Here is an 11,233-nt window from a genome sequence, read left to right as displayed (position 1 = left end):
TTTAAACCTTGGATTTTTAGGATAATTACACAATCCCCCCTGAGGAGGGTATTGACCAACACCAGAATCACACTGGGATACATGACTGAGTTATGAGGTATATGAAACAATTGTCAAAAGAAAAAAACAAAACAAAAACAAACCACCAAAAAAATCCCAAAATATGAGTAAAAATGAAATTCTGTATAAAAATAAGAAATACAGAAATGATAAAAAACAAAATAAAAATCTTACATGTATACAATTCTGAATAAAAAATAAAAAACCTGTAACAGCTCCTTGAATCAGTAACAATAGTCCAATTAAAGTTACTATATGTCCTACAATTCTGTAGGACAATAGCAGCAATACAGCACTTTACCCATTTGCAGCCAGGACTACAGAAAATTGCCAAACTATAAGAGAGAAAGGACTAAATTTCAGCAGCAAATGGGAAAATCATTCTCTGGTCTGATTTTATTGTCACTATCAGAGATAAGGGGAGCCAGGATGATAGCCAACCTGAGGTACTTGACTCAAAGTATTGCACATGGAGAGTGGTTCAAGGAAGTCCTGCATCTTAACATATGTCAAGCGCTGCAACTTCAATTTGCACACTAGGTTCAAGTCCTTTTGTATTGGCATAGAAGTTCAACAATCCTCCCTGGATTGGTTTTTGGTCCTTTTTGACCTTGTGCTTCTTGGCACTGTATATTGGCAATTTTGTTCCCTTCTCCTGGAATCAGACATAATCTTTTAACAAAGTCCCATAACATTTATCAATAAATGGTAGGTTTCCATAGTCAAAAGCCTTTGGGTATGTATATTACTAGGGCTAATAGATACTCTAAACTTATACTGTAAACTTTATCCCTCAAGTAAAAAAAATTAATACTGATTTCATGTACTTCAAATATCACCAAGGTTAGGAAAAAAGAAAACAATCAAATATCCTATTGCAAACATAAAGAGAAAAAATAATTTAAAAAATCATAATGTCATATTTCACATTCCATGTGACAATGTGTTAACTAAGCTGAGGAGCAACATAAAAGGTGCACACTCAAAAATGAAATTTATAACACTCTTAACTTGGTCAGGATCCACAGTGTGGATGTACATAAATTTTTCACCAGGTAAAAACCTTTTAAAAATAGTAGTATAACAACTAATACAGATTCTAAAAAGTACCAAAATCCCCAAAATTATGAGCCCATTAATTACAATAGCAAACAAACTCACTATCATTAGGATTTACATGACTTGCTGTATGACATTTAAAAACTTTGAACACATGAATACTTGTCACAAATTCTACAGATTTAGCCAATATTTCAACTTTGGCAAAGATATTTTTAACAAAGTCTATTATTATCATCATTCCAAAATTGGGTTGGAGAGAAACCCAGAAAAACTCTGTACTGGTGATGAAGAGTTACAAATATAAGAAATCCATCTTGAAGTTACTAGGCTTCACAGGAAAATCATTCCCACCTATTGGATGAGATTATAACACATCACAATTTAACCAAGCCACTTGGGCACCTCCCTCCCTCTTGGTATGAGTCTGGAACAGTGTTACAGAGCTGTCTCCAATATGTCCCAACAATTTTCATTTGGAACCGAGGACTAAAAAGTGAAAATCACTTTAGATATGTCATCCATTACATTTACAGTAAATGCAGAGATGGGAAATATAACAATGCCATTTCACTTCCCTTACCTCTTGTTACAAACAACTCAGAGGCAGGCAAATAAATAATCAGTCAGTTGTAGGGATGCTCCCAGATATCTAAAAACCATGTCTGAATACTCATTAAAATAAATTTAAATCATTAAACAAATAAATTCCCAAAACTTGTATACAGGTTGTGTAGCAGTCCACACCTATCTATGGACAAGGGAAACAGTTAGAATGTAAAGATTGCCTTAGAAGAGAGCATGCTCAGTCTTGCGCATGGCTAGTAAAGCCTGTTGACCCTTGATCCCGGTTTCCCCCAGGTTAGGCTCGAAATCAGGTTTCTTGGTGCTCACCTCACTAAGACAAACCACACCTATACCTTGTCATAATACCTTGTCGTAATTTACAAGTGACCAATGATAATATGCTTGCACTCATCCCTATGTATTGTGCACATTTGCATCTCAAAGGAAATAAATAGGAACTCCACAGAAGGCCAGCCCTCTTTGCCTCATCACTTTTCACCTAACTCTGTCGTCTAACTTCCTCTCTCTATCCTTTCTTATTATCTTTCTAATCCTAATGCCAGAGCGGTCTGGATTTAGAGTATTCACTCTAAAAGACCGGGTTTTCCTCTCAGCTAATCTCTATACTCCTATATCCACATATTGTTTATTTAGGACTATTTAGTGGTATCATGTCCTCTTGATAACTGAGTGGTCTGGGCTTTTACTGTGGAGCTCCATTGTCAAATATTACATGTGTGTCTGCTTGCTTCTTGTCCATCTCCTTGACTGTAGTCCTTCCCCAAGGGCAGCTTTCTATCTTTCCTATTTGTGGGTAGGCTGCGGGCCGGCCTTCCTGCTTTAGGTTGAAACCAATGTGATAGAGTACATCCATCAGCTCTGTGTGACAATTAACAAAGGCAAAAAAGGAACATAATGCTGTTTATGTGCTTTTTAACAAAGATATTCTTCAGTACAATCATAGTCACAGGGAAGGTACAAATAAAGACAATGTAACAGAATATTTTAATTCTGATAACTCATGAAGTGGTTAACAGTAAATTACATACATCTTGTATTTAGAATTGAATTACAGAGACTTCTGCATTCTGGAGAGGGGAAAAAAACTGAAACAGTTAATATCAATAAGGCACTGAGGTTTGTAAAGGCTAAAAAATTCACTTCCAGACTCTTTGAGGTTCCTTCCCCTCCCAAGTACCATCATTCGTCACAATTTCTTTGTCCACCCCTCTGGAGTCCCCCATACTGAGGGAAGTTCCCACATTAAGTACAGGTGTTTGGGTGTGAGTTTTTATTTTACTCATTGGAATAACTATTACACCTATCAATATTACGATTCCTGAAACTTCTATTCCTATTTTCCTGATTCCTCTTCTTACAATTCATAATTACATGACCAACTTTTCCACAAAAATAACGTTAGTGGTTGTTTTGTGGATTCTTGTAAGGGAGCTATGATCTCACCTTGCTTTACCTTTACAACTGTTTCAGTTAATTCTTTCATCTCCTTCCTCAATGTCTCTACTAAAGTGTAGCATACCAGGCATATTAGCATCTTGGATGTATTGATATTGTATCTTATATATTCATTTACCAGACTCATGGTCATGTTACTTATTGACTATTGTATTGCCGACTCTTCAGTCCAAAGGACAAGAGAATTCCTGAGCAGGACATTACCAGCCACAGTGTCCTAGCTCATGCCTTGTCAGACCACATTCCTTTCCTAGTCGCATGTTGGATTAATCTCCTTCTCTTTGATTTTGTGATTGTCAATTCAACCAATGTTAAAACCTATGCCATGTCATGTATTCACTAATCACCTCCCACTCCACATTCATAAAATCTCCAATAAAAGTTGGGGAACACATGTGAGTCTCCCTCTTACTCCTCTTGTGCCTCTTGCTCCTCATGCCTTCTTGCTTTTCACTATGCTCTTGCCTCTCATACTTCTCATTACTCTTCTTGCTCTTTTGCTTACGAGAAGTATTACCAGAGATCGCTGCTCCCCACATGTTTTAACTCGTCGTCTCTGAGTCTTTATTCCTGTGTTTCTCCCTCTCTCTCTATTCTCTATTCATCCAGTCTCCATTCTCCTTCTCAGGTCACCACCCATGAATAAATTGTGTAGGAACTACAGGTGGCTTCTACATAAAGTAGCATGCTCCTTATCCTTCTCACCCTGTTTAGAAGTCAATTCCTTTATTTCCTTCCTTAATGCTTCCACTAAATCAGTATTCTCCTTCTCCTTTTCCTTATGTCCCTCAAAAGCATAAACTGCTACTCTTTTCAGTTCTTAAAGATCCAATGTAGGCCAATTTGGGCAGTTAGTATCATCTGTGGTAACTGCTGCTTGCCCTGTGTTCTGGAGTTCAATAGAGTGAGTTGTAGTGAGGCTAGTAGGGGAAGGGGGTGGGGTGGTAGAGCAAAAAGATTGGGATAGGGCTGGGTGGAGAGGAAAGGGGGAGGGGTTGGGGGTAGGGTGGAGAGAAACATATTAATCTGATCTAATATATTCTATTATAGTATGTCACTTGTTACTACGTTTTGACTATTAGTAATATGTTCCATTATATTGTTTTTGTTTTTACTCCTCCTACAACTGGACTGGAGATATAAGCCCATAGACAAGTTGGGCACAGTTTTAACTGATACATTGTCATGGAATTGTTGCTATGAATTTTTTATTTTTTAAAAATTTTATTATTTTTCCCTTTTATATGCAATAGGGTATTTGAAGTTTCTTTCTTCTCTTATATTTTGTACTTAAAGTACATATAACCAGTATTTATTTTTTTTTATTTTGCACTAAAATAAGTTTAAAATATCCATTAACCCTAATATCAATGCATACCCAAAAGCTTTAGACTATGGAAACCTGCCATTGATTGTTAAATATTATGGGAACTTGACTAATAATTGTGTCTGATTTCAGAAAGAAGGGATCATAAAAGAGCCATTGTACAGGGTCTAGAAGCTCAAGGTCAAGGAGACCAACCAATTCCTGTGGGATTGATGAGAACCTGCACCAAGGCAAAAGAATTGTTTAGGGGTTCGAGGAAGTGGCTATTTGACAACATCAGATGAGGATTCCCTCATGCCAGATTTCTGATAAATACCTCAGTTTAGCTGCCATTTTGGTTCCCATTTTCCTGAGAGTGAAGGTAAAATCAGACCAGGGAATGATACTTCTTTTTATTTAAAAATCTAGTCCCTTTTCTCTCTTTCATAGTATGGCAATTTTCTGTAGTCCTGGCTGATGATTAGGTAAGTGCATAATTGATGCAATTGTCCTACAGTCTTGTGGGACATAAATCACTTAATTGGGCCCTGATTCAAGTACCTATTATGTGCATATTCTTGCTTACTCAGAATTTTTACATACAGTTTGATTTTGATATTTGTTGTTTCTCTTTCTTTTTTTTCTTCTATGTTTTAATTTCTTTTGTTTTTCTTTTGAGAATTGATTTTTATACCCTGTAACTCAGACATGTATCTTGAATTGATAAGGGTGTTGGTTAACACCTTCCTCATTGGGGATTGTATAATTTTTGTAAAATTCAAGATCTAAAAAAAATTTTTTTAGAGTAATTTCAAGAAAAGGAACTCGCTTACTCCCTAAATCAAGAAAGTGAACTACTGGGAGAAGGCCCCATAAAGATGCCTGTAGAAACCACACACTGCATCAAAAAAATCCAAAATGAACTTTGGGATGTAGTGAATTGAACTGAGGGGTGTTGAACACATTTACTCTAAATGTAAACTCTTATGCCAAAGGGGATTTCCCCCTAATTGGATTTTTGTCAATGCACCTAGCATTCATAAGTTTTGCTCTCTTTCTCTTTTATTTCCCTCTTATGTCCAAATTATTATAATTTCCCCTTATAAAGTACAATATTGTATGCACCTCTTATAAGAGATCTTTAGAGATATAAATTGAGTATGTGAAATGATTCACTGGGGGAGATTAGGCATGTAAATCTGGGAGATTTCAACATGCTCATCTCCCAAAGAATCACAGGGTGGATGGTGTAGATAGAATTTACTCCCCAAGGCTCATTGGACCCAGCTCATTTTACCCAGCATCCCATTTGTGTGCAGAGGATTTGGGTGTGGTCTGTTACTCGGAACATGGCTGGGGAGCTTGGCTGAGAGATAGGAGGTGGTCAGTTAGTTTAGATTAGGCTTTAATTTGCTTTCTCTATCTTTAGTGATTACTAATAAAACTCTATGGATAATAAGAACCTGGAGTTATAATTATTGATATTAATTTAAATTTTATATTTTGGAACCATTCTTTTTTATCTTTTTTTTAACCTTTACCTTTAGTTTTAGAATTATTCCTGAGTATTGACTCCAGGGCAGAAAAGTGTAAAGAGTGAGTCTTGTGAAGATTGGATTTAGCTATTTCCTGATTGTAACAATGAAGATACTTAGTTTAACAAAATCAGGAATGTCTTGGGAACTCTAAATTACTCCACCCTACTTAGACCATTCTTTAGGGGAAGATAAAGTTGTAATCTGATTAAACAATGAAGGTACTTAACTCTTACCTTATAGTGAAGGTAGAACTTTAAGCTAAGTCTATTTTAAGATCTTAATACAAAAAGGTGTTAAGCAACTATAAATGTTAAATTAATCACAAAAAGGTTAAGTAACTCACAAAAGGTGAACTTAACAAAGGATTAAGTAATTCTAAAGATATAATCTAATCAAAGAAGATGAGAACTAAAAAGAATGGGCATTTAGAGGAGGAGACACAAGAGTGAAAGGTCTATATATTTGGCTCACTTTCTCTCTCTGGGACTTTTCTGGCGGTGGAGAGTTGGCTGGTGGCAGTGTGCTGGGCCTTTCAGCATCTTAGCGTGGCTACAAGCTATTGTCTGGTTTGGTGGTGAGTTTCTGGATGAGTTTCCTACTTTACTTTCCAACTTTATCCTCTTAGAAGCCTCTAATCTTCTTCAGAGACCTAGAGGCAGGGATTTTAAACTCCCCCTGGCACAGGCCAGGCAGGAAAAATCCATATCCTCTTCCCTCCTTCTCCTTAAATTCCTTCCCTCTATATTAATTAAATTACCATAAGTTTCTAGACTGACTTGGGTATTTTATTTGGGATTTTCCCCAGTGACCAATTCAATCTAGATTTTAAGTCACAACCCTAAAATTACCTTGACACAGAGAAACTTGTTTCAATGACTTTTCCCTCCAGCTAATTTTTTCCTTCTAATTTTAACTGAATTGAGTTAGTTTGTGCAAAAACTTTAAAAGTTTATATGATGGAAATTGCTTTCTTCTCTTATGCCTAAATGGCCTGACAATCACTTAATATGCATGTATAATAAGCAGCAGGTAATACCAATGTGCAAGGCTCAATGAGATACCACTCTGCTAGGGTGGGGAAGCTCCTTTCCTCCTTTCCCAGTGGAGGTGTGGCTTTCTTTCAGCTCACTTCTCCCTCAGAAGCAGAGCTTTCTTTGAAAGCCCAGAAAGGCTAAAAAATGTCCAACAGATTGAAAGTGAAAGCAAAAGTTACCTGCATATTGCTTCCTACCTATTAAAGGATGCTTACTCACAAACTCATGTGTCAGGATGAATTTGGCTCTGAGTATTAGTCATTTCTTCCTCCTAAAACACTAACCTCTCAAATATACAGCTTGTCCTCTAATTCAGTTCATTCAGTTCATGCTAATAAATGGTTTTAAAATTACAGTATGGAATCTTACATCTGCAGCTAGGTGGTACAGATAGAGTGGCAGGCCCAGAACTCCCTGAGTTCAAATCTGACCTCAGACATTTATTTACCAGCTGTGTAATCCTGAGCAAGTCACCTCACCCTGTTGGCCTCAGTTTCCTCATCTATAAAATGATCTGGCAAAGGAAATGGCAAATCACTCCGGTATCTATGCCAAGAAAACTTCAAATGGGGGTCATGAAGAGTCAAACACAACTGAAAAAACGACTGAACAACAAAAACCTTAAATTTACTTCTCTGGATTTTTCTTCCTATTCCTAAAGTCATTGCCAGAGTTTAAGCAGACAGAATTATCATTGCATTAAATGTTCATCTGTATTTTAATACAAGATCTGCATTTAGAGAAATCATTTAAAACACTATCATTTGCAAAAATAGTAGTTTAATAATCACCAAATCTGACAAACCAGGATCACAAAGGAAAAGCAGGAGAATTGTTTCTGGTTTTCCTAGCATCCATCTTTCCATTACAGAATGGGAAAAATAGAAGGGAATTATCAGGATACATAATTGGAGAGTTAGATCTCAGATCCCATGTCAACTCCACTGAAGAGAGAGGGGAAGATGTCCAAAGTGAGCTTATTAACAACCTTGGGTGGTTGCTGGCTCCCTCTGGAATTCTGTCCCCAATTTCTACAACTTGTCCTTGCAATAACTATTTTATTTGTCTTTTTATCTTATCTTTAAGTCTAGTTAAAGAATTTTGAGTTCCAAATTCTTTTCTGCCTTCTAGTCCCTCCACCTCCCATTGAGAGAACAACATGTGAAGTTATGCAAAGCATATTTCCAAATTAGATATGTTGCAAAAACCCAAACCAACCCAAGAAAAATAATGCGTAAAAAATATACTTCAGTCTGCACATGGAATTCTTCAGTTCTCTCTCAGAAGGTAAATAATATTTTTCCACCATTAATCCCTTGGAATTATTGTGAATCATCATATTGATCAGAATAGCTCACTCTTTCATAGATGAATATCAGGACCTTATTGCTGTTACTGTGTACAATATTCTCCTGCTTCTGCTCACTTCATCTTGCTTCAGTTCATATAAGTCTTTCCAGGTTTTTCTGAAACCATCCCTTTTGTCATTTCTGAAAGCACAATAGTATTCCATCACCATCACATGCTGCCCCTTGTTCAGCCATTCCCAAATTGATGGGTATCCTCTCAGTATCCAATTCTTTGCCACCACAAAAAGCACTGCTATAAATATTTTTGTACATATAGGTCTTTTTTCTTTTTCATTTATCTCTTTGATACCGACCTAGTAGTGGCAAAGTTGAGTCAAAGGAGACAACAGTCTTATCACCCTTTGAACATGGTTCCAAATTGATCTCCAGAATGGTTGGACAAGCACTGTTGGTAAAGATGTGAATTGGTTCAACCATTCTGAAGACCAATTTGGAACCATTATTGTATCTTAAAACAAACAAACAAACGAACAAAACCCAGACACAACAAACCCTTACCTTCCCTCTTATTATCAATACTGTGTATTGGTTCCAAATGTGAAGTAAGTGACTTGCCCAGGGTCACACAGCTAGGAAGTGTCTGAGGCTAGAGCCTCAGATATGAGCCTCTTAAATTATTATTATATCTTTAAGAGCCCAATGAGATGCTGTGGGAAAAGCATAACTAGTACTAGCACATGTACATAGAACTTCTGACAGCATTTCCTCATGAGGAAGGGCTGTGATGATATGTGATGGAAGTGTCTTGATGAGATGTTCTATAACTTTCTAGTCTGCAAACTATATTGTTAAGAGAAACCTTTTCTGATGATCTACATATCTTGGGGTCCCTTCAAAAAGCCTTAGTCTGGGCAGCTAGGTGGCTCAGTGGATTGAGAACCAGACCTAGGGTAGAGAGGACTTGAATTCAAACCTGGCCTCAGACACTAGATGTGTGACTTTGGCCAGGTCCCTTAACCCTGATTGCTTAGCCCTTGCCACTCTTCTAAGAAATTATATTCAAATAGAAGGTGTGACATGGAAATCACTTTAAAAGACTGATATATATTAATTTAAGGTCGCCAAGGAATTCAGCTATGTAATTCCTAAATGAAAACTCAAGTCAGCAGTCAGCCTTTTATGGAGTTTAATTACAAACAGGAGGAAGAAAGGTATTAGAGAGAGAGAGAGAGAGAGAGAGAGAGAGAGAGAGAGAGAGAGAGAGAGAGAGAAAGGGGAGAGAAGGGAATAGGGCTTAAATACCCCCTCTGTTTAGGCTGGGCCAAAAGGCCCAAGCCCTTAGATAGCTGAGGCAAATAAAAGAGATCAGTCCCTATCACTCGCGTGACCAAAATGGAGAAACAGTCTCAGGGGCCTCCACCTCCAGCTTCCTTCAGAGCAAGCTTCTCAGAGCACAACCTTTCAGAGCAAAACCTCTCCAACCACCTCCAGAGCCACCTCGCTCAGAGCAAAACCTCCTCCTCAGTCCTCAGACCCCGCTATCTTTAAGGAAACCATCTAAGTTCCCTCCCCTCAGTTCTCACATCTACCAATCACTGTCCATGTCTTCCCTGTGCCAATGGTGGCTCTAGCTTAACCCAGGACCACCCAGAGGTCTGCCCCTTTGCACATGTCTGTTGAAGGTCATATTCTCAAATAATTAAATCTTGATCTATGCTGCAGCCCTTCCTAAATCCTGTTAGACTGAGTAGGGTGGAGATTGTAAGTTCCAAGACCTGGTTCTGTCATTCCAAGTATCTCTATTGTATCAATTCTAAAATCAATCATGACTCAAAGAACTTCCTGTTCTATGCTTAAGCATAGGTCAAAGCCCTTTACATTGTTTAGCAAAAGGTTTCTGTCCTAAAGTAGTCTTAAGTAGGGAGGAGAAGGACCCTCCCATGCCAAGGGGGGTTCACATTCCAATAGACTATCAGTAGGAAAATTTTCAAGTATGAAATTTCCCAATGGTGAAATTTCCAACATTTATAAGTCTAAGAAATTTAAAGTTTACAAAGGTAAAGGTTTTTATTTAGGGGAGAAAAAAGGCCTTAGTCAGCCTTAGCCATTGTCTTCAGCCCCTTGATATTGCTGGATCTCTGACCCTTACTGATAGTGTCAGTTGAGAAATGATGCTGTAAACAGAGAGGCCTTGAACTTCCCTCACTTAGACCAGTGTGTGCTCCTGAATACAGGCCTGGGTTCTCTTCATGCCTTGTTGTTTGCTCTTTCATTTTAGGTAAAGGGATTGAAAACTGTGACCTTGTGGGTTTTAAAAGGTTTAGGAGAGAAAGTGATATACCAGTGTTCCAGTGTCTGGGTGCTTCAGTGGCCTGAGGAGCCAGGAGTGACTGTCAGCAGTGATGTTTAGGACCCAGTTTGTTGTTAGCTGAGATAAGGACTCATTTGTTAGTGATGCCATGATAAGATAGGAAGTTGGTAGGATCAGTGTAATGTAGGGACTGTGAGAAGAATGAGTCCACTCTTCCAAGAAATGAAGTGGGATAGAGGAAAGTTTGCCTCTGAAGTATTGAGGGAAATTTCTTCTTCCTTCCTTCCTCTTTCCATTTCCTCCCTCCTTTCTTCTACTCCTTCCTTCCTTCCTTCCTTCCTTCCTTCCTTCCTTCCTTCCTTCCTTCCTTCCTTCCTTCCTTCCTTCCTTCCTTCCTTCCTTCCTTCCTTCCTTTCTTTCTTTCTTTCTTTCTTTCTTTCTTTCTTTCTTTCTTTCTTTCTTTCTTTCTTTCTTTCTTTCTTTCTTTCTTTCTTTCTTTCTTTCTTTCTTTCTTTCTTTCTTTCTTTCTTTCTTTCTTTCTTTCTTTCTTTCTTTCTTTCTTTCTTTCTTTC

Source organism: Monodelphis domestica, chromosome 2, assembly GCF_027887165.1.
Source record: "Monodelphis domestica isolate mMonDom1 chromosome 2, mMonDom1.pri, whole genome shotgun sequence".
NCBI classification, from domain to species: Eukaryota; Metazoa; Chordata; class Mammalia; order Didelphimorphia; family Didelphidae; genus Monodelphis; species Monodelphis domestica.
The sequence above is the reverse complement of the archived record's forward strand: the minus strand, read 5'-3'. Positions refer to the sequence as shown.